The sequence below is a fragment of the Ambystoma mexicanum genome, chromosome 9 (genome assembly GCF_040938575.1).
Source record: "Ambystoma mexicanum isolate Mex_15411 chromosome 9, UKY_AmexF1_1, whole genome shotgun sequence".
Classification (NCBI taxonomy): Eukaryota; Metazoa; Chordata; class Amphibia; order Caudata; family Ambystomatidae; genus Ambystoma; species Ambystoma mexicanum.
Genome location: NC_090931.1, coordinates 642,789,750 through 642,816,046, shown reverse-complemented (window position 1 = coordinate 642,816,046; position 26,297 = coordinate 642,789,750). Strand labels below are relative to the sequence as shown.

The 26,297-nt window shown below is 50.8% G+C and overlaps 1 protein-coding gene across 2 annotated transcripts in view; it reads right to left on the bottom strand.

Moving 5' to 3' along the window:
- SMG6 (SMG6 nonsense mediated mRNA decay factor) overlaps positions 1-26,297 on the bottom strand; it is a 1,575,243-nt gene that overhangs the window by 282,680 nt on the left and 1,266,266 nt on the right. The window lies entirely within an intron of this gene.

The following is a 26,297-nucleotide window of genomic DNA, read 5'->3' as shown; positions in this document are numbered from 1 at the left end:
ATCTGAATACTGTCAGAGGGCAAATGTCCCTAGAACACTACAACTGGCTGTCTAAACGAAATGGCTGGAGCCAATGAAAACGTGCATTAATTAACCACTGAAGGATCCAGTGCCACTGTCCCTGCCAATCCAAGCTTCCATCTGGTACCAACCTGGAGGCCTTATGAGTCCAGATGGGGGATTAGGTTATCTGTACAACACGGTAGTGTCTTGCCTGGCCCATAGAGCCAGTCCAGCAGAAGCAGTAATCATATCCGGGGACAAATCTAGTCAAAGTCCACCTGCAAGGAGTTGGAACAAGAACTCAAAACATCTTAGAGAAACCAAGCACCACTCCTGTGTGTTTGTGAACTATACGGAAACCACCAAAGTCCTCCCATCCCAAGAGTGGGACAATGTAGGCTTTACAGGATTGGTGCTTGGCATCCTTAACGCAAACCTGCAGAGGGACACTGTCCAAACAGCCAGCAGATTCACAAAAGGACAAAGGAAAACGGGAGTTCCCAGGAAGGATGCTACGAAGAGGAAAAGTTGTGGCCCTAAAATACCTGCAATTCACACCTCTGATCTTTCACCATTTACTCACAGACAACCCCTCTGGAGGGTTTGCTCTGTTGAGGCGCGCAAACCAGGCAAAATACACTTGCACAACATACAGCTAATGACAATATGGCGAGGAAGACCAAGATCCTGAGTCGGTCACATACACGGATGCTGGTGAAGCTCTTTGCCCAAGTGGCCCCACCCCTCCTCCATTGAGAAACCCAGGCAGATGATATACCATGCCATCAAACCATGGCAAAAATCAACAGATGGTGGTGCTTGCCTAAATACCACTTAACCTCTTAGCAAACAAGAGGAAGCCTTGCAGTAGCTGACTAATAGCACCAGTGCTGCAGCCTCCTCTGAGCCATGAGCAGGAAAATACTACAGTGAATACACAAAGTCTGGAAACACGAGCACCATTTAAAATCTTGATTTCGGCTTGTTCCTTCTGTATAGCGCAACTCTGGCCACTGCTGGCATCATGGTGCTAATTTCACAACTAGAAAAATCCTGCTCTGATAAGCAGCTGAATGCTAGATAAAGCAAGTTGGAAAAAATAACTGAATTGTTTAAAGGGCTTTCCTGAAATTAATGAAGCCGGGATAAGATCGAGGTGAAACAAAAAGACTACCTTGGGTAAGAATGCAGGATGAGTTCTAAGGACCACTGTGTCCTTATGAAAGGTTGTATAGGGCCCTGAAGCCACCAGTGCCTGGACTTCACTGACCCTGCGTGCAGACTTAAGACTCACCAAGAGGGCTGTCTTAATGGTGACAAGCCTGATGTCCGCGGATGCCATTGGCTCAAATTGTTTATGCGCCAAGGCGCCCAAAACTACATTTAGGTACCACGCCGGGTGTGGCTTCTTTACAGGTGGGTAAAGCCTGGTGAGGCCCGCCAAATGCCTTTTAACTATCGGGTTGGGGGATGAATAGACCTCCTCTTCCAAGTTCCTATAGGCGCAGATGGCCTGCCCGATAGGTGCGGCATGTGTCTACTTGCACCCAGAGTGTTCGAGATGTGCTGAGAAGGATAGCACGTCGTCCAACGTGCAAGTCAAAGGGTTGACTTCCTTTGATTATGCCCAATGACAAAACCTAGTCCATGTGCTCCTGTACTGGCTCCTAGTAGCATCGTTCCTAGCACCCTGTATGATGCCTAGGTTAGCCTGTGACAGACACACATGCTTTAATTTGACCTGTTCAGGAACCATGCTGAGAGGGCTAACCTCTGATGGGCGGGGTGGAAGACTGTGCCTCCCTGCTGTGAGAGTAGGTGAGCTGGACCCAGCAGAAGGTGCACCGGGGCCTGTTCTGACAGGCTGAGTTGTTCTGAGAACCATGGCCTCGCAGGCCACCACGAAGCTATCAGGATGACACAGAGGTGCCGAGACTCCCTGATCTTGCAGATTACCCTGTGAACCAGGGGAGTGGGAGGAAAGACATACGCGTTCATGTTGTCCCATTGTATCTGCATCGCATCGCCCAGAGAGCCCGAGCCCTGTCCCTGCCAGGACGCGAACTGGGGGCACTTCCTGTTGGACCAGGTGCCTAAGAGATCCACCTGAGGAAGATCTCTCTGTTGATGAGCCCCTGAAGGACCTGTTAGCTCAGCTGTCATTCATAATTGTCCGCACCCAGGCTTTGAGAGCAAGCCAGATCGCCTTCAGCTCTAGCCAATTGATATGGGCCTCCTGTTCCTGAAGAGACCAACCTATATGCACACTATGGCTGTCCAGAGTGGCTCCCCAGCCCTGCAAGGAACAGTCTGTGGTGAAAGTAACCTGCGCTGCTGGTTGCCTGAAGGGCCTGCCTATCCGCAAGTTGTAGTCCGTGCTCCACCAAACAAGCTCCTGGTGGAGATGGGGAGGGATCCTGACAAGTTCCGCCTGGGAACCCTTCTCCTGACTCCAGGAGGCTGCAAAGTGCAGCTGCAGTCATCTCATTATGAGCCTTGTGTAAGGCACTGCCAGTAGAAATGCTGCCATGATACCCAAGAGGTGTCCGTACCACCATGCCAAGGTCACAGGTCTGCTGAGAAAATGCCCTGTGGCCTTCTTGATGGCTGTGATCTTGTCCTCTGAGGGGAAAACTCTCTCAGTGCTTGTATTCTAGACGAGGCTAGGAACGTAAGATTCAGGGTAGGCTCCAGCTAAGACTTCTTGAGATTGATGGAAAATCCCAATTCGTGTAGCATATTCATTAGGGTGGAGGCGGTGTGCTGGACTGCCTCTGGAGAACCCGCCCTGACGAGCCAGTGGTCTAGGTATGGGTAGACATGGTGACCCTGGGCCCTGAGAAGGGCTGCCACCGCGTTCATGAGTCTGGTAAAAACCCTGGGGGCTGAATTGAGGTCAAAGGGTAGAACCCTGTATTGGAAATGAAAGCCCATGATCCTGAAGCTCAGAAAGGACCGATGAGGCTGCCAAATAGGGACGTGTAGGTATGCATACTTAGATCCAGGGAGCACATCCAGTCTCTCCTGCACAGTGTCTCTGCAATAAATGCTGGGGTAACCATCTTGAACTTTTGAAGAGGGATGAAAAGGTTCAAGGTGGAAAGGGCCAACACAACTCTCAGGCCAGCCTGGTTCTTCTTGTGTATGGCGGAAATCCGTTAATAGAAGCCCATACCCCTCTGTGAGGCTGGGACTTCTTCCACTACCTGGCTCTCTACAAGCGATCGAATTTCTGTCAACAGAGTTGTTTTCCCAATATTTGGGAGCGGAGGGGAGGAAGGGATAGATAGGCGGTAGCCCATGGACACTACAGAGAAGATCCAGGGGTCCGCGCTGGGCTGTAGGCCTCTGCACCCTGGTCCTCTTTTGTGGTGTTACCTATTTTATTTTCAAATGTTTTCAATGTTCTCATAGGAAAAGGGTTGGGTTTGCTGAAAATGTGTAAAATGGGGACACTTTCAAAATGGTTTCCAGTGCCTCTTTTAGTTCCCAGTCCACCCATTAATCTGCAAACCTCGCGCGCCAAAATTGTGCGTGAAGGGGCCGGGCCCCTCCCCTCGCTGGCGGGGACCTCATAAGAGTGAGGAACTTTTCAAAAAACTTGTCCTCACAGGCTGGTGGGGCACTAGGTGGCGTCGGTCTAGGAGCTGGGCCTTTGGGTTGCTGAGGCCTGGGCATACTCTGCCTTGCTGCATGCGGTGTGTATCTGCCCTATGCTTTAGGCCACGTATCTGGCGAAGACCAGTCCCACCTGGAAACTCATTCCCCTACCTGCTCCCCAAAGGGGGTGGCGTCGGACTAGTGGCCAATTTATCTAGGTACAACAGCCATTATGTCCGGCTGCATGCCACGTGCGATCGTCATGGTGCTTGCCGCGCTGGGCCCGGCCTCCTCCTGGACTCTTGGCGGTGTAACTTGATGCCTACCCTGCACCTCATGACTGGGCCTGGTAGGTGTTGTGCACTTGGCTTTGTCGCCGGTAGTGCTGCGTACAGGCGCCCCTCAGACATTTGTCCAGTAGTAGGGCGTAGCCCTCGAGTGGACACCCGGTAACAGAACATTGCAGTCCTTCAGCAATGTCACCGGCAAGATCTAGCGACCCCTCGGCCTGGTGGCCAGTAGCTGAAGCAGCCTCGGTACCTGTGCTGGTGTTAGAACCTGAACGGTCCCTCCTGCTCAGACGTTTCCTTGGGAAGGAGTTGCCCTTGCGGGGTGCAGTTGAAAAAAGTGGCCCTACTTTGGGCCTTGACTTGTGCTTGACAAAGTTCTTCAAGTCCTCTGGAGATGATCGTTTGCAGAGCTCTCTCCACCGAGTTAATCTGTTATTCAGAACGTGCAGCGTAAGTGCATCACACGCGGTACAGCCCTCCCAGCCCTAATCAGGGCGAAGGCAGCGGAGCAACGAGTGTGGCGGTCGGACGTAGGGAAGAGCCCTTCACAGGCTGGAAACCTGCTGAAGCCCGCTGATGTCGACACGCGCCGGGGAAAGACCAAAAAACAAAAGACAGATTCCGGGGAAGAGCGTGTGGAATTACAAGGCCGGAGCCAAACCCAGGAGCGCTGGTGAAAGCAGTCCGCTCCCATTGACGTGGAAAAGAGGACTGGGGAGTGGTGCCGCTGGGCGGCGTCAGGGGAGTACATGCTCCCAGGGCCGCACCCCTTCCCGCCTCTAAATTTAAAGAGAAGATTTTTTCTGGTGAAAAAGGTGCTGTCTCCCGTCCCTAGCGAGGGACGTCCATTCAGTATGGAGGAAAGGGGACGGGACGTAGGAGTAAGAAAGAAAATGAAATAAAACACTGTAAAAGTAACAGAATCCAAAAAACCAGCGAGCGGGGAGATCTAGCCGAATACAAAGGAAATCTTGATTCCAGCCTTTCTTCTGTCCTCATCCTCCTTGACTTTTCCTCGGCTTTTGAAATGGTCAATCACGCCAGCCTGAATAATCGACTCTGCAAGAACCTGGGCATCACGGCTCAGGCCCAGGAGTGGTTGACCTCCTTCCTCCTGCACCAACCCTCCCAGGTCCAACTTGGGTCCTTTCTCTCCACCACCTCACTCTCCACAGGTGGTGTTCCCCAGGGCTCTAGTCTCTCACCCTGGCTCTTCAATGTCTATGTGTCCCCTTTGGCCCACCTGATCTCCACCTTCTCCTCTAACTTTCAGTGTTATGCGGATGACACTCTGCTCTCTTTCAGGCTCCCCTCAGCCTCCTCTCCTCTCTCGCTCATTCCCATCTATCCGCGATTCGGGATTGGTGCGCCTCCAACGCTCTCTGGCTTAACGCCAGTAAGATGGAGATCCTTCTCATTGGGAACCCCAGCTCCCACTTTCCTTCTTTCACTCTGGCCGCCCTCCTTGGGCCCTCTTCCTACAACTTTGCTGTGAGGCAAAAAACCTTGGAGTCATCTTCGATTCCACTCTCTCCTTATCTCCTCACATAACGGAACTTGCCAAGAAGGCCCACTACCAGCCGAGCCTCCTCTGAGGTATTCTTCCTTCTTTTACTTTCCCCCAGAAGCTCACTGTCTCCAGAGGCCTGGTTCTCTCTAGGCTGGACTACTGCAACAGTCTCTTTCTCAATATGCCTTCCTCTACTCTCCACCCTCTGCAACTAATTCAGAACAGACTGCAAGACTTATCCTTGGCCACAAGCCCAGGGACCGTATCTCTCCAGCCCTGAAATCTCTCCATTGACTCCCAGTGGCTGCAAGGATCAAGTTCAAGACTCTCTGTATCGTCCACAAGGCTTTTTGGGACCAGGGCCTGCACTACATCCCACTCTCTCTTCCAAAATACCTTCCTTCTCGAGCCCTTTGCTCAGCTACCTCCGACTCAGGTCCCGACGATTCGCCAGGCAGAAAGTGGGGGGTAGATCTCTCTCCTCTGCAGGTGCCTCCCTCTGGAATGGCCTCCCTGCCCCTCTCAAACTTGAACCGTTTCACCTGAAGTTTCGGAAGATTCGCTTACCAGGCTCCCCCATGATCAGTCTCCCCTGCACTGCCTCCAGGCCAACCGTGCACTGTAACTGCAGCGTCTACAGCCCCCTACCTCCATGCACTTATCCAGAGCTGTGCTGCACTGGCTGCACATCCCCTTCCCTCTCCCTGGCACCTCCCCTTTACCCCTGCACTTTTGCACTGTCGCACTTGCACAATCTGAATGACACAAGGCCTAGTAAGAGCATTTGTCTTGTCCTCCCTCTGTCTTCACCCCCTTGTCTTGTCGCACCTAGAAACACTTGTGTACAGGCGCAATATAAATGACATATCATATCAAGATTTTTTTTTAAACACGAATTAAAAACAGAGCAGTTTCCATTTCCACTACAAAACAAGGGCACATGGTGACAGGCTGCATTTATACCACTTAAAGCCTGCACCCAGATGTCAACAGCAGAGGAGCTTCCCTTGGGTAGAGTGACCAGACGTCCTAGTTTTGCCAGGACAGCATTGTAATTTGGCCCTGCGTTCCGAGAGTTTTTTTAATTTAAAAGTCCTGTAGCGGTTTTGGGGAAAGGGAGGATAGGCAGCAATTATAAAGTAAATAAACAATAAACTACACTCAGAAATATGCTGTGGCAGGAGGGGCTCGAACCCTCAACCTGACAGGCTGATGGGTACCAGCCTCCACGGGGGCATGGGGAGGATTTTTCAATAGGTGCCCCCCTTTTGTTATTAAATGCGATCTGCTGCCGAGAGCAGGGCACATTTGATTTCTATAGGGCGCCTTCTCCCACCACGCCAGCTCGGGTGGGACCTTGAAAGACTCACCAGTGCTGGCGGGGGCTAATGGCGCCCTGGGCGGTCGCATGGGCAGCCATGCCTTAAGGCCTGCCCTGCCAGCCTCTTACATTAACGGATTGTGCCACCAGACCAGTTGGTAAATGAATGGACAGTAAGGCCTGTAATATGGATTAGAGCAAAAGCTTTGTTGTATGCTTATATAAACAGTCGAAACCGGCAAGTTATATGCAGGAGCAGTGCTGGAAAATGGAAATACCGTGGGATGTAGGGACGGTTTGGCGGAAGGGCGGGGATGCAGGGTTGGAGGACAGGGTGTGAGGGGGTAGTCCACCATTTATGTTGTTGTCCGTCCTGCTTTTTCGTATTGAAAATCTGGTGACCCTACCCTTGGGTGCAGATTGCAGTTTTCCCAAGAGTAAAAGGCCTGTTCTCTCTCGATTCTTCACACGGACGTTTAGAGAAAGGGCTATGCTGCAGCACTGCCTACTCTGCTGCCAAAGACGGAGCCCCTTCCTACAGCCCATCGATTCATTCTGCACAGAATACTTGGCTTTCAACAGGGAGGGGAGTGGAGAGAGACCCGGGTGCCTCCACGAGCCTGAGCTAGCGGCAAGACCCAACACCGGAGGATGTCCTGCGCATCTGTTGGAGAAGGACCGGGCGCTTCAATAGTACAGACCCTGGGCCATCTCTCTTCCAGTACGTCCCAACGGCGGGTCTTAAGATCGCTCTGAACCGGGGCAGACTGTGCACAGAACGCCCTCCATGTCTCCAGGCAGGGATGGGTGCAATCTTAATAAGTCCCTGCTTATACAATGTCGTCTAATCAGCAGACACCAAGAGGCATGAACTCTAGGATTTCTCTCCCTAATAAATAAAAGATGTTCAGCGTTGAACTGCTGAACGGCTCTGGCATTGGCACTGCGACAACCCTGTGGTGTGTTCTTTGCCATAAAAAAGGCAGCGAGCCGAGGAGTGCCTGCCAGTGGAACCGGAGCTGGCCGGGTGCCCACGGCTACATCCGAAAGCTAAGAAGCGGGCCAGAGGCACTCGAGCAAGAGGCAGAGCAGGGTGGTCTCTACACGTCAATATCCGCCCCCTCCCAAGAAAACATGAACTCTGAACTAACGCAGGTGCGGCTCTCTCCCACGGACGGACCGTTCGATTCGCATGGGTACACGGAGGCAGAAAAGCCATAAACAGGAGGGAGGGTACAGAACCCGAGAGGGGGAGAATGGCACGAGAACCAAGTCCCCCTACCAGGAAGCATAAACACGAACGCGCAGGAGCGCAAGCGGAGTGGGATCCCACATTTGCCATGCGCGCCCCTCCTCCCCACCCGCCGTATGCCTTCGTAAACGTACAGTAGGGGTTGGAGCCGAATATGGCATGTGTCATACGCTAGTGACACGTGCCACTGCATGTCACCACTACAAGTGACACGTGCCACTAGCAGGTGTCACATGCTATGCCCCAAAAAAAGGTTTCATGTGTCACGGTAAATCTGTCTCTTCGTTTTTCAAATTATAATCCTCCTTTTTAAAAAATAAAAATACAAACGCCAATTTTATTCCTTTTTTGTAAAAATAAAATTGAGAGGCTCTACAGAAGATTCGAACTCATGACCTCCTGTTATGAACATAGCTCCATTAAGCACTGCACCATTACGTCTCACGACATCAAAGGTTCAAATTCTACCTCTAATGGGTACTCCTACATGGTTCAAGGATGCTCCTTTTCTTATTTTAAGTTACATCTTAAAACAAACTATGTACAATTCTGAAAGTTTGTAGGATAGAAACAATTGACTGAAAGTTTTTTTATCTTGTGCTTTTCTTGCATAATACTAAATGTAAAAAACATTCAATCCAAAACCTGTTACTGTGTAATGCTTTAAATGTCAAACATGTATTGTGTACATGTTTTCCAAAACAGTATGGTTGCAATATTAAAGTGTGTGTGTTTGTACATTAATTCATGCGTTTCACACTTGACTGTATTGAACTGTGATAAATATAGTACAACCATATCCTACTGATAATATGTATAACTTATATATCAGAGTATATACACGATCATGAAAACATAATTTACAAATGTTGCTAAATGTTCAGATTTAGGGCCCAATTCATAGAATCCAGCGCAGAAGCAGCACAAGTGCTGCACGCCGAGAAGGAGCATGTGCCATGCGTGCACCAGCTGTGGCACAAACCAGCAATTGCGCGGCACGCGTATTCATGGATTTTCTGAGGCATAGGTAACCGTGGCGCAATGAACATCAAGTAGCGCCAGCAACGCCCCCAACACACCCCCATGCGCAGGCAAAAGACAGTGAAATGCCCAATACGGCGCAACGCCCCGCACCATCTGTGACCCAGCACACATCCCCCCATTGTAATTGTGTGAAAAATCAGAGCGTAACCCGCTCGCACCAGCCAAATCGCGTGAAAAGGCCCATGCGTACCCCGTTCGCACTACAGCAAAATCGCGTACCCCGATTGCACCAGCCAAATCGCGTGGGAAGGCCCGCGCGTACCCCATCCACACCCCAGCAAAATCATGTACCCCACTCGCGAAATCACGTGGGAAGGCCCGCGTGTACTCCGTCCGCGCCCCAGCAAAATTGCATACCCCGCTCGCACCAGCCAAATCGCGTGGAAAGGCCTGCGTGTACCCTGTGATACATGCACAACACCCCTGGAAGCAGACGCCTCCTCACGGGACAGCCAGACCCCAGCAGTGGACCATACCCCGCAGGCAGCCCATACCACATGGCCCCCCCATCACCCGTGACCACACCCCGCAGGCAGCCTACACCAAATGGGATCTCCACCATCACCCGTGAACATACCCTGCAGGCAGCCCACACCACATGGCCACCCCATCACCTGTGACCACACCCTGCAGGCAGCCCACACCATGTGGAACCCCCACCATCACACACGACCATACCCCGCAGGCAGCCCACACCACATGGGACCCCCACCATCACCTGTGAACATACCCCGCAGGCAGCCCACACCACATGGGACCCCCACCATCACCCGTGAACATACCCCGCAGGCAGCCCACACCACACGGGCACCCCATCACCCGTGACCATACCCTGCAGGCAGGCCCGGCCTCATGTCCGCACCTGTGATGGCAACCTGCAGGCAGGCCCCGCCTCATGTCCCCACCCCCCACCAGTGACGGCAACCTGCAGGCAGGCCCCGCCACATGTCCCCACCCCCCAACAGAGACGGCAACCTGCAGGCAGGCCCCGCCACATGTCCCCACCAGTGACAGCAACCTGCAGGCAGGCCCCGCCTCATGTCCCCACCCCCCACCAGTGACGGCAACCTGCAGGCAGGCCCCGCCTCATGTCCCCAACCCCCACCAGTGACGGCAACCTGCAGACAGGCCCTGCCACATGTCCCCGCCCCCCACCCCAAAACACATTGGACCAACATACAACCACGCAGCACATGCCAACTAAAATGCCACCACACGCTGCATCCCCCTGGTGCACCTCAACACCCATCCATTAGTCATGCTCCCTATGTCATGTGAATCCTAACATCACACATGCATGCATGTGCACACACATGAACAACATTGGTGAACAGCAGGGACATGCAAATGCGTCAAGGAGGAGTGAAACATGCACTAAACCGTTGAGACCAGATACCACTTCGATTTCAATGTCAAAAAATTATATTAAAAAGCATGTATCTAAGTCACACACAGTAAAAACAACAAATTAAACATGCATGAACCAAAAGAAAAATCAAAATAAAGTGAAAACCAAAATCAATGTGATGTAAAAAATGAAAGAGTCAAAAATGTGGTCCTTGTCCATTAATGTATGTGCAAATGAAATCACATATCATGTGAAAACCATTCCAAATTAAAATCCAAATATTTACAAAGATCCAGGGTCCATGGTCCCAAAACATGTAGAAAAATCCTAAAAATACAATACAAAAATAACTATACACAAGATGCGGAGCAAAGTCCAGAAACTCCAAATAAAAAGAAAAAACAAATGAAACCTACTCCTAAAGAACTATATACAAAGGCAGCAGGCTAGTCCATCTCCTCACCATGCTCTCTCATATTCTCCGCCAGGGCGTCATCGAACACTGCGTCCACTTCCAGTAGGCGGGCCTCGGCTTCAGTGAATTCTCTGCCCTGGTCATGGTGAGTTGCTTCTTCTGTGCCACCGCTCTTCCCCGTTTTAGCGGTCCAAACGCTCCAACTTGGAAGACATCCTTGTCGTAAGGTCCACGTTTGTCTCCTGCCCGATGGCCAATACCTGCCCCTCTGATGATAAACGCCCGAGTCCTGTTGCCTCCTTTCCTGAGCCTGCTGCTGCCAAAATGCCCGGTACCTTCGCCACAAGGACAGCTTCCGGGAGGATGACACAACCCGGGGTTGTCGTGCACGTGCCCTCCTTCTTGGTGCCTGCACTTCCTCCCTTGCCATAGCTCCTGTCGCTGCCGTGACAACCCCTGCTGATCCTCCTTCGACTCCCGACTGTGGCAGGGATGTGATCTCCACCAGACTGGCCACCGGGGTTGGGACAGGTACACAGGGGGCCCTGGTGGTATCTGGGCCAGAAGACGGCAGGGAGGACGACTGGCACACAGAGGAGGAAAAGGAAGAGGGGGTTGCAGCAGTGGCCAGCACATGTACCAGATTTGTGACCAGGAACTGAGCTAGCTAGTTAATGAGGCGATAGACCTCATTGTGATGATGTGCAAGCCCCCGATTGGAAGCCTGCACATCATCACGAATGGTGCCTGCAATACCGGCTAGCAACGGCTAGCAACAGATCCACCCTGTGACAAATTGCTTCATCCGCAGGTAGTGGACGATCTATTTGCAAGGATACATCCGCCACCTGTGGAGGGTTCCGGCCTGAGGCATGCCCGCAGGTGCATACTGGTGCAGTTCCAGGGACAAGATCAGCCACAGGCCCCTCCACGTGACCTGCACTGCCTCCGGCCCCTGATCCTGGACTGCACCACTCACACCTACCTCATCACCCCAACCGGACCCCATGTGCTGGGCTAAGATGGCCTCCTCCTCCTCCTCCACCACCACCAACCTGGATGACTCCCCACTGTCTTCTGCATAGGATTGCCCCTGTGTGCGCTCACCTGTCCCTCCCACTGCAGGTGTGGGTGGGCAAGGTGGTCCTGGGGCTGGGCTGTGGAGCGGTGGTATGGCAGTCAGGAGTCTTCAGGAACAGCAGAGGTGGTCACAACGACAGGATCACTGGCAATGGCTGATGAGCAGGCCCCAAAATGCAGGGCATGTGGGCAGCAGGCACACAGAGTGGGCTGGCATCAGCAGATGGCTTGTAGGAGGCAGCTTGGGCAGTTGGAGGCAGGTAAATGGCCTTGTACGCAGGAGCGTGGTTTTTCCATCTTCTTTCGCGTGGCCAGCGGTAAACAGAGTGACTCCGCACATGCGTAAATAGCGCGGTAGCGTGTAATCAGAGGAAAGGCCTTAAGCGCGTAAGTTACGTGACATGCGCTGGACGTTGAGCGTTGTCAATCAGTATCGGGTTAAAGGTCTGCGTAGGACAACAGTGCACTGTACATGCTTTTCGTGGGGAGGGATGCATGAACTTCATATTTTTGTGGGTTCACACGCAAATAGTTCACTACTGTGGCAGTGCGTACATCTTGTTTTGCGCGGGAGTTGCCTACGCGCACGCACACGTGTGATTTTTTTTTTTCATTCTACGAGACAGACGGTGAGTCGTGCACACATTTTTCCCACTTTGGTTGCCCCTGTGTGACGCGTACCCCATTTTCGAGGTTATAGTAGCCTATGTGTTCCTCGCGTACACATTTTTTGTGTTACTGGGTGACACAGTGTACTGCAGGATGTTTTTTAGTCAACGTGGGCTACCGAGGGGTCACGTACACATTGATTTTTGTTTTTCGGGTGCCTGAGCATTGCGCGACCCGTTATTTTTTCACCAGGGGTCACATAGAGCCTTTCTGGAGCACAGTGGTACGTTTTTCATCACATACCCTGGCCCCTCACTCCAATTGCCCAGGACAATTGTTGGCTGCACCTCCCATTGCGCTAGTCCATCAGTGCCATGACTGGGAGGGCGACTTGCCAGAGGTGGCCAAGGTGGGCGACGCGGCCAGGGTGGCCAAGCTGGCCAAGGTGGGCGACGTGGCCAGGGTGGCCAAGGTGGCCAGGGTGGCCAAGGTGGTCCACGTAGGCAAGGTGTGCAGGACCATGCAGGGTGAACTATGCCCCACACCCAACCGGGCCAGGGAGATGCGGCAGCTGCTGACATACCCAGCACCCGTGGTCCTGGACAAACAGTGACATCTGCTGTTCAGAGCAGCCAGAGTGTGGAAGCTGCAGGGGCAGCTGCGGCTACCACTACCCAGGCTCAGCCAGCCCAGACGGTAGTGGTCCCGGCACAGGGACAGGGTGACTCAATGGCCGATTTCCATGTCCTGAAGGCCAAGACACGTGCTGTGCAAGTTCCAGGCACCGGCACCCAGGGATCTGGAGCAGCAGTGTCATCTGCTGTTCACACCGGCCAGGGTCTGGAAGCTGCAGGGGCAGCTGTAGCAACCGGCACCCTGTCTCAGGGTCACCCAGCCAGGAATGGATTGGTCCCGGCCCAGTGTGACTCAGGGGCCAAGTCCCTTGTCACTAAGGCCAAGACACGTGTGGCGCAGAGTCCTGGCAACAGCACCCAGCTACTGATACCTGCAAACTGACCTTCTGTAGTTACATTGGGGGCTGATTCCATAGGCCAGTCCACCTGTACTCCAGCCCTTACTGACCTGAGCGGTACACGCCACTCAGGGTCTGCACCACCTCACAAGAAGCAGAAGCATGCTCCAGCAGTACAGGCTAAGACCCCAGACACAGCAAAGGAGTCCCACACGTCGAGAAAGAGGAGTTTCTGTGATGAGGAACTGGAGATGCTTGTGGACTACATGTTGGAACATGGCCGTGACATGCTGGTGCAGGCAGGGAGCACACATACACCTGCTCAGCGTATGACCCACTGGCAGTGCCTCGCTGACCGTATTAGTGTCTTTGGCTATGAGAGGCGCACAGCTGGTGACGTTGTGAAGCGTTGGAATGACTTCCAACACCGAGCAAAAGACAAGCTGGATACAAAGTTTGCCTCTACTCTGGTGACTGGCAGTGGGTCACCACCAGAGGACGATAAACTCACTGGACACGAGGAGATCGCTAGTGATTTCATTGCAGTGGAGCAGATCCAAGGCGTGGGAGACCTGCCAATGTATGAGGGAATGTCCGGTGAGTGGCCATGTGTATGTTGCTTGGGTGATGTATTATGATTGTCTGCCAGTTCAGGTTACATTGTAATGACTGCCATGTATGACCCATGTGATGTTGGACTGATACGTGCTTGCTGTCAGGCAGACTGCATACAAACCATATGCTGCACACAGAGGCAATCCTCATCACCACACCTGCTCCCTCCTTCCATGACACTCTCTGTCCAGCCTCTCTTGGCCCTATTCTTGTTCCAACCTGTGGTCGCAGATAGCTTGTGATGATCTTCTACTCAACAGTTGCCTTCTATCATCACATGACGGACATCTCTGTGAGGTCACCCTGCAAGTTGCTCATCCTCAGAGGCATTCTTCCTTTCCTCTCCATCCCCCAGCAGCTCACTGTCTCCAGAGGACTGGTAATTCCTATGATGGATTATGCAACAGGCTTTACCAGGATTCCTATGATTCTACACTCTTCCCTCTGCAACTCTGCCAGTCCTGGACTGTGTGAAAAGTCCTTTAGGCTTGGTGCAAGGTATCTCTCTAGGACTGTGATGATGGCACAGGCTCACAGTGGCTATGAGTGTTCATTCCTGAACCCTGTGCATTCTTAGCAAGTCCCTATGGGTCCTGAGCCAGCTATTCCTTCAACTCCACCTCCAGTATTTACTTCATTCTCATGGTCTTTGATCATCCCTTTCTTACTCCCTCAGGGTCAGTTGATCCTCAAGGAAATTAGTTTGTGGTTCACATCTGTGTTGAGCTGGGGCCTCCCTGCCTCTATGTAACTGGAGGTGTAGCTTCTCCGGGTCTGCAGGCACTTCTGATGCTTCCTCATGTGTTGTGCTTTCTGTCCTCCTCTCCCCTGCTGTAGTCCCAGATGACTGAGAGAATGCACTTGCCACCTGCCCACACTGTTTGCTACGACACAGTACTCTGAGCAACCATTTAAACCCATGCACTGCCTCCCAGCCACCCCCGCCCTTGGGGGTGGGGTTTATTGTATCCCTACAACCCACTACCAACACTTTACACATGATGACGGCACTTACCCTTACACTGCCATCAGGCCACGACATTGACATTACTGGATCTGTGTTTTTATTCGTAGTTGAGGCCGTACCCATGTACTGCACTGCACCCACACACTTCTAAACCCTGTTATCCCCTTCAATATGCCTATTCACTTGCGTGATGTCAATGTGACCTAGCATTATTGAATCTGTATGCCTGCCCTCACTGTATTACAACACCCTAGCGTTGTTGCACCCTGTGACACGTGTGTTTTCTAATAGTGAATTCCATGAAATGTCATCTGACATGCATTGTCCATGGCTCATGGTCAGTAGTATTCAACTTCCATCTGAGGCTGGTTGACAATTCTGGTATGGCTAAACTACGTGCCATCTGTGTATTGGCATCAGTCATGTTTGCGGAAGGACTATTCCAGTCACATGCTTGTGTGTGATGCCAGTGCTATGCAGTATATGTGTTATTTTGCCCTTTGACACGCATCCATGTCTGCTTTCAGGCGCCCCTTCCCTGTCATTGACACTGTGTGCGTGCCTGACTTTGTGTCATGTGTGGTGGATGGTGCGAGGTGGTGGTGCGAGGTGGTGGAGGAGGCTGCGGTAGGGTTGGCTAATTCCTTGCAGACTTTGAAAAGTGTGTCTGTGTTATTGGATACCACAGAGATGCAGGCTTCTATAAAGACTCTTTTCTGGGAGCAGATGCAGAGTCTATACTGCCTTTGGAGGAGGCGGCAGGCCAGTTTGTCAGAGGGTGCGCCAGAGGAATCCCATTTCTATTTGGCTGCCCTGCACTTGTGTTTAACGGAAGCCGATTTGGAGTCATACCAAGAGTTGCACTTTTTGGTAGGCTTCAATCGTACCCTCATGACAGAGGCAAGAATATAATGAGTATTGGAAACAGAGAGGTTAAAGTTTGAGAGGGCTGTGGCAGGGTGGGAGTCAGTCACAGGAGTGGAAGGAGTATAATAGGTGGAGGCAAAGGCAGCTACTGAGACTCTTTTCATGGGTCAGATGACCTTGTAGACGAGAGGCAGTGCCGGGCTTACCTATGCAACGGGAGAAGAGAGCTTCAAGTGAGAAGAGAGGAGAAAATGATCAGTCCAGGAGAGAGAAGTAGTGAGAGGGCTAGATAGCGGAATGTCAGTTGAGAAGAGAGCATCCAAGGTGTGGCCAGCGCTGTGCGTTGGGCCAGACGGTAAGATGGAAAGAAAGGGAGAGTCCCAAAGGTTGCATAAAGGTCTTAAGGAATCAGGTGAGTCGAGATAGATGTTGGGATCACCCAGTAGGAGGAGATGAGAAGAGGAGGAAAGGAGAGAGGAGGCCAGGTCAGCCCATTACGAAAGGAAGAGGGAGGGCTGACCAGGTGGCCGATAGAAGGTGGACAGCAGCAGTGAAGAGCTTGGAGTGAAGGACAGCCTGCAGATCAGGCACTCAAAGGATGAGTAGGCCTGAGTGGGAATGACAGACACAGGGATACACTCAGGGAAGATCAATGCTACTCCCCCACCTGGTCTGTTTGGTCTAGGAAGAGAGAGTATTGTGTAGCCTTCTGGGAGAAGTGTGTCAAAACTTGTGACAGAGCAATCCTTGAACCAGGTTTCAGTGATGGCAGGAACATCACAATCCAGGAGTTCAAGGAGGTTGCAGATGTCAGAGGAGTGTTTGACAGCTGAGCGAGTGCTTACCATGGCAACTGGAGCAGATTGCAATCAGTGAAAGACTTACGGGGGGTGCAGGGGACAGTGGGCCCCCCTAAGTGACGATAGTACCTGAGGGACAGAGGTAGAAGGGGGCAGAGGAGCCAAGGCCGGTAAGGGAGCCGGGACCATAATGGGTGAGGGGGGAGCCAGTGCGGAAGGCACCACAGGGGGCAAGGGAGCCCCAGATACAGTGTTAGTGGGCGTCTGGTTCACCCAAGAGGAGAAGGAAGATGGGGTTGTCAATGTGTGGGGTGGTGGCAAGAAAGCCATGGCGAGGGTAGAAGGGTGGTTAGGAGGTGGCAAGGGAGCTAAGGTGGGCACAGCTGGCATGGAAGCCAGTGCAGCTGAAGGAGCTGGTGCAAAAGGCGGAGGGAGGTTGATAAGGCGGGGGAGGAGCCTATGAAAGAGTAGAAGGTTGGTTTGAGGACCCTGGACCATGATGGTACCATTGCAGTAGACATTGATGATGACCCTGGAGGTGGAGAGGGCAAGAAAGACCTTGCAGCGGGTGCCACCATTGATGGGCAAAGAAGAGAAAGGAGAGAGAAGAGCAATCATATGGAGAGTCCATAGGACAGGTGAGGGAACGACAGAGTATGTCTGTGAGAGTCTCTCTGGCAGAGGCAATGACGTAGGTGACTGCAATTGGAAGGCCTGGGTTAGAGCTCAGTATGTCCTTCTTGAGGTTCTCCCTGACCGACTTAGTAAGGGGTGAAGGATAAGAGATAGAGAAGCAGTTTGAGAAGATAGGAGAGATAGATAGCGCTGTAGCAAACTGCAGAGAGTGAGGTACACTTAACAAGGCTGAGGCCACAGAGGCGCAGCGAGAGCAGAAGGTAGAGGGGGGGAGACAGGGAACAAGACTGGGAAAAAACAATGGGAGCTGGGGGAGGTAATATGCACAGAAAAACAGTGAACACGCAGAGGAAGGGGACGTAGTGGGTGTATGGCTGAGGGGAATAACAGCACAGAGGGACAATGGGACTGAGGAAGGGTGAGGGAACCGGTAGCAGACTAGACAGAGTACAGAGGGGTGGACTTATTAACACATTCTCATGAAAAGCAGGTTATGCACACAGCTAATGTAAACAGGAGCAGGACAATCAAGATGGGCACACAGCTGAAAACAAATTTAAAAAGCAGCAGGACAATCAAGATGTGCACACAGCTAAAAGCGAATTTAAACAACAGCAGGACAATCAAGATGTGCACACAGCTGAAAATGAATTTAAACACCAGCAGGACAATCACGATGTGCACAGAGCTGAAAACGAATTTAAATAGCAGCAGGACAATCAAAGTGATAAATATTTTAGAGGAGTCATCGATCTGACCATGCTAACCAGAGCTTTCGACTCAACTTCCACTCCCTCCGATGTCGACGCCCGAAAACCTGGATAACCCAGCAGGTAGTCCATGGGGTTGCCAGCCACTGCATTGAAATGGACAGTGACCATGTAATCTGACAGTTGCAATCAAGTGCTCTAATGGGAGTGGTGTGTGCAGAAATAACCCTTGGAAAATTGGCAGTAGGGGTTTTGGGTCCATCACGATCATGATAGGATGATGAAAAATGTAAAGGTGGACATGACGACACTACAACAGACCAAGGAACACCTCACACTCTATTTGTGAATGACGCATTTCTGTTCGTATCAATGCTTTGGGAGCCCCCACTCTCTGCACCCCCTATTCCAGGGTAAAGGGCCTTCCTTCTTTCCTTATGTGGCTCCTGAAATGCCGGGCCTGTTTAATATAGCAGGGGACCCTAGGCTCCATCTAGCCCATGTGTCTCTGGAAATATTCCTTTTAACTAAACCCTGTCATGCTTTTCTTCTATTCTTTGACCCACTGCTGAGAACCCACACAGTAACATGTAAAATGTGACTCGGAAGCAATGGGCCTTACAAAATGAGCAACTTATCAAAATGCAACACATCACACACATCTATGACTCCAAGGAATCAACAGCCTACAGAAGGACAAACATATGATACATAGATTTTAAGAGAAAGCTATATTTCACATGGGCCTGCAGTATAAGAATATTGTTACTCTCTTGCCAACATGGACTAGGGGAAAAGCCATATAATTGCTGCCATTTCTTCCATAAAGCTGTGGCCCTGAGGGCAGTTGTCCATTTCATGCATGCCTTTGAAGTACAATAGAGGTTGGGCAGAGTGTGAGACATATGAGCCACAGCGACATTCAGAGGGACCAGTCTGTTGGGAAGTGTCTGGATTTTCCTCGGGCTGAGGCTTAAGGAAAGTAGACATTAAGGTGAAGTAGTCCCTCCGTGATGCCTATCCCTTGACATTGACTGGGGTCTGCAGCAGCGACCTGGTAGTGATGAACTTGCACAAGAAATCAATAAGAGAATTGCAAGGTCCTCTCCTTTCCTGATTTAACATTAAAATACGAAAGGTCTGGCTTAGAAACCCTAAACTGTGCTTCATATGAGACTGCAGGATGTGGTTTCTAATCATATTTAGAAGCAAAGCAAGAATATGTCCTGTCAGACACTACAGTCATGTTTGTGTGCCAGAATATACATGTCAGACCATCACATGGGTTGTGTAGCCTCTCGCACACCACCTGTGCTGACACACATGATCATCTTATCTATCACATTTATCCCTCTTTATCCAAAGTTGCCACTGAGTTCAGCTGGAAATTCAGCAGTCGAGGAGCACAGGACGCAGCTTAGCCCCAGTCAGACCGGCATGTGCTGTTGAGTGCTGTGTTCAGCAGTGTGTTACTTACTTCAACCCAGTGTTGCCACAAACAAAGGGTCTGTCTGAGGCACAGCTGAAGATCTTTGCAGATGTAGAAAGAAAATCCAGCTCAAATACAAGACTGCAGGTGTCCGTCTCCTTTTGCTAGAGAATCCCACGATTTTAGGGACACTTGGCAGCTCTGTTGACAGAGAAATGTAGGGGGCACTCCATGACACAATATGGAATACATTGCCAGAAAAAAGGGACTAGCCAGAAATGCTGTCTGATGGTAAACTCCATTGAGGCAGTTGGTACTGTGGTAGAGTCCAGATTGTCAATACTTTCTTTCAGGGAAGTCATGATTCTATTAAAGACACAGAGGCTCGTATTATGCATACTCTTCTTTATTTAAACTCAAGCAGCAATCTTAAAAAGAAAAAAAACATTAAACAAAAATCAAAGAAAAAACATTTTCTGTGTCAATGTAGTCTTTGCAGTTTGAAACTCTATTGCCCACAGGCATGACACTTGTCCTAGTCCATGAATCACAACGTTATGGTCCTATCACCTCACAATTCCTCATCCCCAATTCCTCTTTCTTTCACTGTCTCGCTGTAGCTTCCTAATGAATGACTCCATCTCGAACAGGGTATAGCGAAGAACAAAACCTATAATGAACCGCCTCCAACTCCAGCAGGGATCCGCCGTGTGTTGTCTGCCTGTTTAGTGTCCGCACCTGCTGTCAGGTTCCCTTGGAGGTTCAGCAGATTCCTTCTTAGATAAGTGACTGTAAAATTACTGACGAATGCAACTTGTTATGACATATGATTGATGGGAAATTGATCATTTAGTTAAAAGAACTTTTAAACAGAAGAGGTGATTGAGCAAACATAAGACTGTCAAGTAAAGTTTAGTCTTTAATGGAAAGTCAATACTGTGATGTTTCAAAGGGTCGTTAATTTTCTACAGGGGCAGAGACAGTGCCCCAGCTATGAGTCTGTGATAAACCGCAGGAACTCCATTTCTGCTGTGACCTGGTCTCGGATTTCTCCCAATTGATGAGAAACCCCAGTTTCACTAGGAGACCCGCCATTGGGACCATTTGATCTGGCAGCCGCATCGGATCCTGCGCCATGAGACAAATATCCTCGATGTATAAAATCAGTCTGACTCCTGAGTAGCTTTGTGAAGCACCATTGTGCTGAAGTTAGTCCAAAAAGGGAGACGCATAAACTCTCACCTTTGCCATCACCAGAGGAATTCTAAAAATTGCTGGTGCATCTCAGGAATGGGTACTGCTAGATAGGCATCCCTCAAATCTATGCAGGTTAGCCAGTGCCCTTTCTGCAAAATGTCCCTGAAGAGATGGATTTCCTCCATCTTGCAGTGTCGGTACACGAGAAAGGCGTTAAATTGTCTGAGATTATCACCGGCCTGACCTTTTGCTTCTGTTTCACCAGTGAGACATTGCTTAGGAAGCATTGCACCACCTGCTGCGCTGGTCTTATCGCCCTTTTCTTTAGAAACTCTGCTACTTCCTTGTCCATGAGGCTTTGTTCCTCCTCTGTGTTTAGGGAGAATTCTCAAAATGTGCTCATTTCCCTTACATTTTGAGACCCCCAGCAACTTTGCTGGATTTCTAGGATTTGATTCTTCTACCTGGGAAGAGTGTGAGCCTTTTTTTCCCACTCTTCCATGTATTTTGATGTGTGTTTTACTTTTGTGTTCTTTGGTTATGATGTTTTAAAACAACTCCATAGGCATCATCTTTTTCTTTGTGTCACACAACACCTTCAGTGCAGTGGCAAAGGGGTGTCTTTCAGACACCTCAGGGTTTAAACACTTTCTCTGGGACTGACTACTGTCTCCCAGAGCATGTAAAGTTAAATTGACTTTACTAGTCTCTTTATATTTACTGACCCAGAATGCACTATCTTCCTATAGAGTGCTGGAGGGGTTGTCTAGCATCCCCCGAGTCAAAACACTCATGTAACAGTCAAATGTTACCCTTTCCTACTTTAAATGTCTGGTGACAGTGGTTTAGATCAAACTATCATGATTTTACCAGACCGCGAACAACGGTAGCAAAAAATCGGGTCAGCCATGTTTTTCAAGATGGCTCCCAAGACCTATCTGTAAAAACATTTTTCGCTGTTTCTTTTTGGAAAGGTCCTTCTCGTGTTTAACCAGGTTTGGTCCCTTTGTTCGTTGTCCTTTGGCGGGTTTCAATGCTGAAGCCCTCCTCTGGCGCCTCAGTGTCTTGGGTGGACAGGATGTGAGGGAGGTGCCCGTAACTCCCTGTGCTTAGTCTCCTAGGAGACCTGAATGCACTCTGCTGTGATTGGCTGGCTGGCTGTCCGGCAACGACAGCCACCCTGCTGTGTGAGTGACAGCCAGGCTGGAATGAATGGGGGAAAAGTGTTTAAAAGCAGGTCTCTGGGACTTGGAAAGCAGAGTTGACCACTGGAACGAAAGAACCGAAGACGAGCTGAAGGAAGAGGACTGCTGCAACTCCTGGATGACCGGTGAAGCCCTGCTGCAGGTCTGAATTGCCTGAAACTCCATCGACAGAGAAGCCCTTCAAGGTTAACTTCTTCCCTCGAATTTGGTGGGACCAACCAACTCACAAGCCACCTGGAAACCATCCCCTCCTGGTCGAATTTTCTACAGAGTGCTGTGGAAAACCGGATAGCCAGTGGGAAGGATACCAGTTTGTGTTCTTTAAGGCACTCATACCTTAAACCGACATTTAGCCAAGCTTGTGGCCTCGTCCCTGGGCAGTGCAGGAACCTCCCGACGTCCTCCTTCTTGTCCCCACGACTGAAGCACAGGAACAGCGAGGTCTGCTCGAACTGCCAGGGACAACTGCCTCAGCTACAGCTCTTCTTCACTTTAAAGGTACTGTGCAAACGCGGTCCGGAAATCTTTTCGACCACAGAGAAAGTTTGTGAAACTTTCCCCTCTTTGAAGGCTGGTCCTTCCCTAAACATTTGTCTAACTTTTCACCTAGCCAAATTCTTCTAAAAACCGTGGCAAAGACTTAACCGTCATCTACCAGAATTGTGCTATCCTATACAAAGACTCTGAACCATTGACTTTGACCCAGGCCTATCGAATTGAATTGCTGGTTGTAGTTAACTGAAACCCTTTGCCCTACCTATGAATGTATTTGGGCTGCATTTCTTATAACCTTGTCTTTTTACCCCTTTTTAACGTAACTGAAGTGCCATTTTGCTCCCACTTCAGGGGAACTGAACTTGTTCAGTAACTTATTGGTTGTGTTGGGTGTCCTGACACACGTTTGAGCTATCATGCTGCAACATTTGGTGCTGTGGGCTTAGAAAATCCAAGATGGCCAAAAAGCCCACATGTGCGCCAGAATCCAGGAGAACCACGCAGTTTGTGCGCACACCAAAATGGTTACCTAACTTGCCACCCACCAGTGTAAAGAAAGATCTTTGTTAACAAAATCCACTGTTACTGATGTCAAAAAGTTGCTGAAATCGTGGCTCATCGGACCACTTTAAAGATTCAACCCTTTTGTGGGGTTCCACATAACCATTTTACTGTAAGGAGCCCCATCAAAACAATGTTAAGCAAGGATTATTTACTACCATGTAAGAACCATGAATGCATTAATCCAAGAAAGATCCCAAAAATGGATGCAGTACCAACAAAATCCTCAAGGCGGCGCTAGCCGTCTAAACTCTGACAGGAGAACTGAGTGCAGTTGCTGACAAAGGAATTTGACTCAGCTGACTTCAAAGGCTGCATTTTAATAAAAAATTAGCCACCTGCTGTTCCCAGAGGCCAGAAGCCTGGGAAACCCTCTCACCTCAAGAGATTCACACCACAGCCCAGGATATCACATGGTCATAATACCCAAATGCAAAGTGACCCCCTGGTCTGCTGACCTAAGCCTCCCAGAGACCACACAATAGGCTCTTGCACTTGAATAGAATATGTTGATTTTGACTGTTTCCTGTCAACAAAGGCCTGCCTGCCAGCAGAGGAACAAGTTACTTTCTTACCTGGTAACGTTCTTTCGATGGGATGGTCCGACGACGTATTCCATATCTATGACATGTAATCACCACAGCTGTGCTGCTTTGGAAACTTTTTTCGGCGTCTGCGTCCTGCGTCGATGCGCCGTCGTCGAGGGCCTCCTCCGACGTCCGACGTCATCCGATGTGATAAGTAGGACGCACGACGCCCGTAGCCTCAGTTGTAGTTTTTTCCCCCAGAACGTGTGACACTAGTCAACTGCCAGTCAGACACAAAGCCTTGCGGAACGTAAGCTGCAATCGCAAAAGAAATTCTGCAGCGGGGAAGGCAGGGCGGGAGCGATATGGAATACGTCGTCGGACCATCCCATCGAAAGAACGTTACCAGGTAAGAAAGTAACTTGTTCTTCGAGGGGATTGGGTCCTCCGACGTATTCCATATCTATGACAGACTCCCAAAGCAGTACCAGAGCAAGGAGGAGGGAAAGAATTTAGAATCAAAATTTAGAATAGCCAATCAAATAGCAGAGCAAAGGACCGCCTTGCCAAAGGCCAGATCCTGTGCTCGGATGGAATCGAGGGAATAGTGACGTACAAATGTATGTACTGAAGCCCAGGTGGCTGCATCACAGATGTTGCGAATAGGAACACCCCTCTGCAGGGCAGTAGACGCAGCCATACCCCTGGTAGAATGGGCCCGCAAGCCAGCCGGTGGGTCCTTACCCGCCAAGCGGTAGCACTCCGAGATGGCCAAAATAATCCAGCGAGACAAAGTCTGTTTCATCACAGCTTGCCCCAAACGCTTTCCAGCGTAACCAATAAAGAGTTGATCGTCCACTCTGACCCGGGACATGCGTGAAACATAAAAGCTTAAAGCTCTCTTAGGATCAAGCCTATGGAGCCTCTCCTCTTCCTTACCAGGAATCGGGGGAGGATAGAAAGCCGGAAGAACAACCTTCTGGGCCAAATGAAATTCCGTCACTACCTTCGGAAGAAAAGAAGGACGAACTCTAAGGACAACCCTGTCCTTGTGAAATACAGTGAAGGGTGGCTTAACTGAAAGTGCCTGTAACTCACTCACTCTGCGAGCGGAAGTAACCGCAACTAAAAACACAGTTTTCAAAGTTAACAGCCTCAAAGGGCAAGAATGTAAAGGCTCAAACGGAGCACCCATAAGAAACTTAAGAACAAGGTTTAAATCCCAACCGGGCACCAGGAAAGGTGATGGAGGGAACACATTAGTGAGCCCTTTCAGAAACTGTGAAATTAAAGGGATTTTAAAGTAAGAACACTCTTCAGACGAGCGCTTAAAGATGGACAGCGCCGCCAGGTAACCTTTAATGGTACCCACTTGCAAGCCCCTGTGGGCCAAAGAAAGTAAAAAGGACAGAACCATGGGGATGTCACATGCAAAAGGATCCACATTCTGAACTCTGCACCAGTCGCAGAACTTACGCCAACGGCAACGGTACAGAGACTTTGTTGCTGGCCTTCGGGCCGAAAGCAACACCTCCATCACGTCTTCAGGGAGGTCCCAATCCCTATACCTCAACCTTTCAGAAGCCAAGCGTGAAGGTTGAGGGATCTGACCTCTGGATGGAGAACCTGACCCCCCCTCCCGTGAGAGCAGATCGTCTCGGTAGGGAAGACGACGCGGAGGGCAGATGGACAAGTCGAGAAGGTCCGGGTACCACGTCCTCCGAGCCCACGCCGGAGCAATGAGGATCATCCGGGAACCGAACTTCCGTAACCTCCGCAGCACTTGCGGGATGACGGGGACTGGAGGAAATGCGTACAGCAGCGGGAATGACCACTCCACCACGAACGTGTCTCCTAAGGCTCCTTTTGGAGGAAATTACCGCGAGCAAAAGCTTTCGCACTGGAGGCGAAGAGATCCACTTGAGGGGTCCCCCAAAGGGCGAAGATCTCCAGGAGAATCTCCTGAGCCAACTCCCACTCGTGAGAGATCGTGCTCTGCCTGCTCAGAGCGTCCGCCGTCACGTTTTCGTCTCCGGCCAGATGAACTGCCGAGATCGAAACTTCCTGCTGGATGGCCCAGAACTCGAGCTGCATCGCCTCCCTGCACAGAGGAAGTGACCCTGCCCCCCCCTTTTTGTTGAGGTAGTGCATGGCCACTGTGTTGTCCGTCAGGATCAGGACACTCTTTCCTCGCACAGTCGGCAGAAAAGCCTTCAGGGCTAGCCTGACGGCCCTCAGCTCCAACAGATTGATATGGAGTCTGGACTCCGACGGAGACCAACGACCGCTGACTGTCAGCCCGTTGGCATGAGCTCCCCAACCCGTGAGGGATGCATCCGTCACGATCGTCACCTCCGGCCAGGGAAGCCAAAATGGAGCCCCCTTCATCAAGTTGCCTTCGACGGCCCACCACAGAAGGTCCCGGGCGACCGAGGGCAGCACCTGAACCGGGTCCGACATCCTGCCGGAGGACTGCGACTATTGCGTCTTGAGCGCCCACTGCAAAGATCTCATCCGCAGGCGAGCCTCTGACACCAGAAGAATGCAGGATGCCATGAGGCCGAGCAACCTCAAGAACTCGAACGCTGGGAGCGTCTGGGCATGCTGAAACTTGTGCACCATCTGCTGAATGTGAAGAGCCCTCACCTGGGGAGGAAAACACTGCCCCAGGGAAGTGTCGAGCACTGCTCCGATGTACTGGAGCCGCTGTGTTGGTGTCAAATGGGACTTCTTTAAATTGAGGGAGAAGCCCAGCCTGTGAAGGGAATGGCAGGTGACGGACAGATGATCCAGGACTTGCTCGGGAGAGCTCCCCCTGATCAACCAATCGTCCAGGTAGGGGT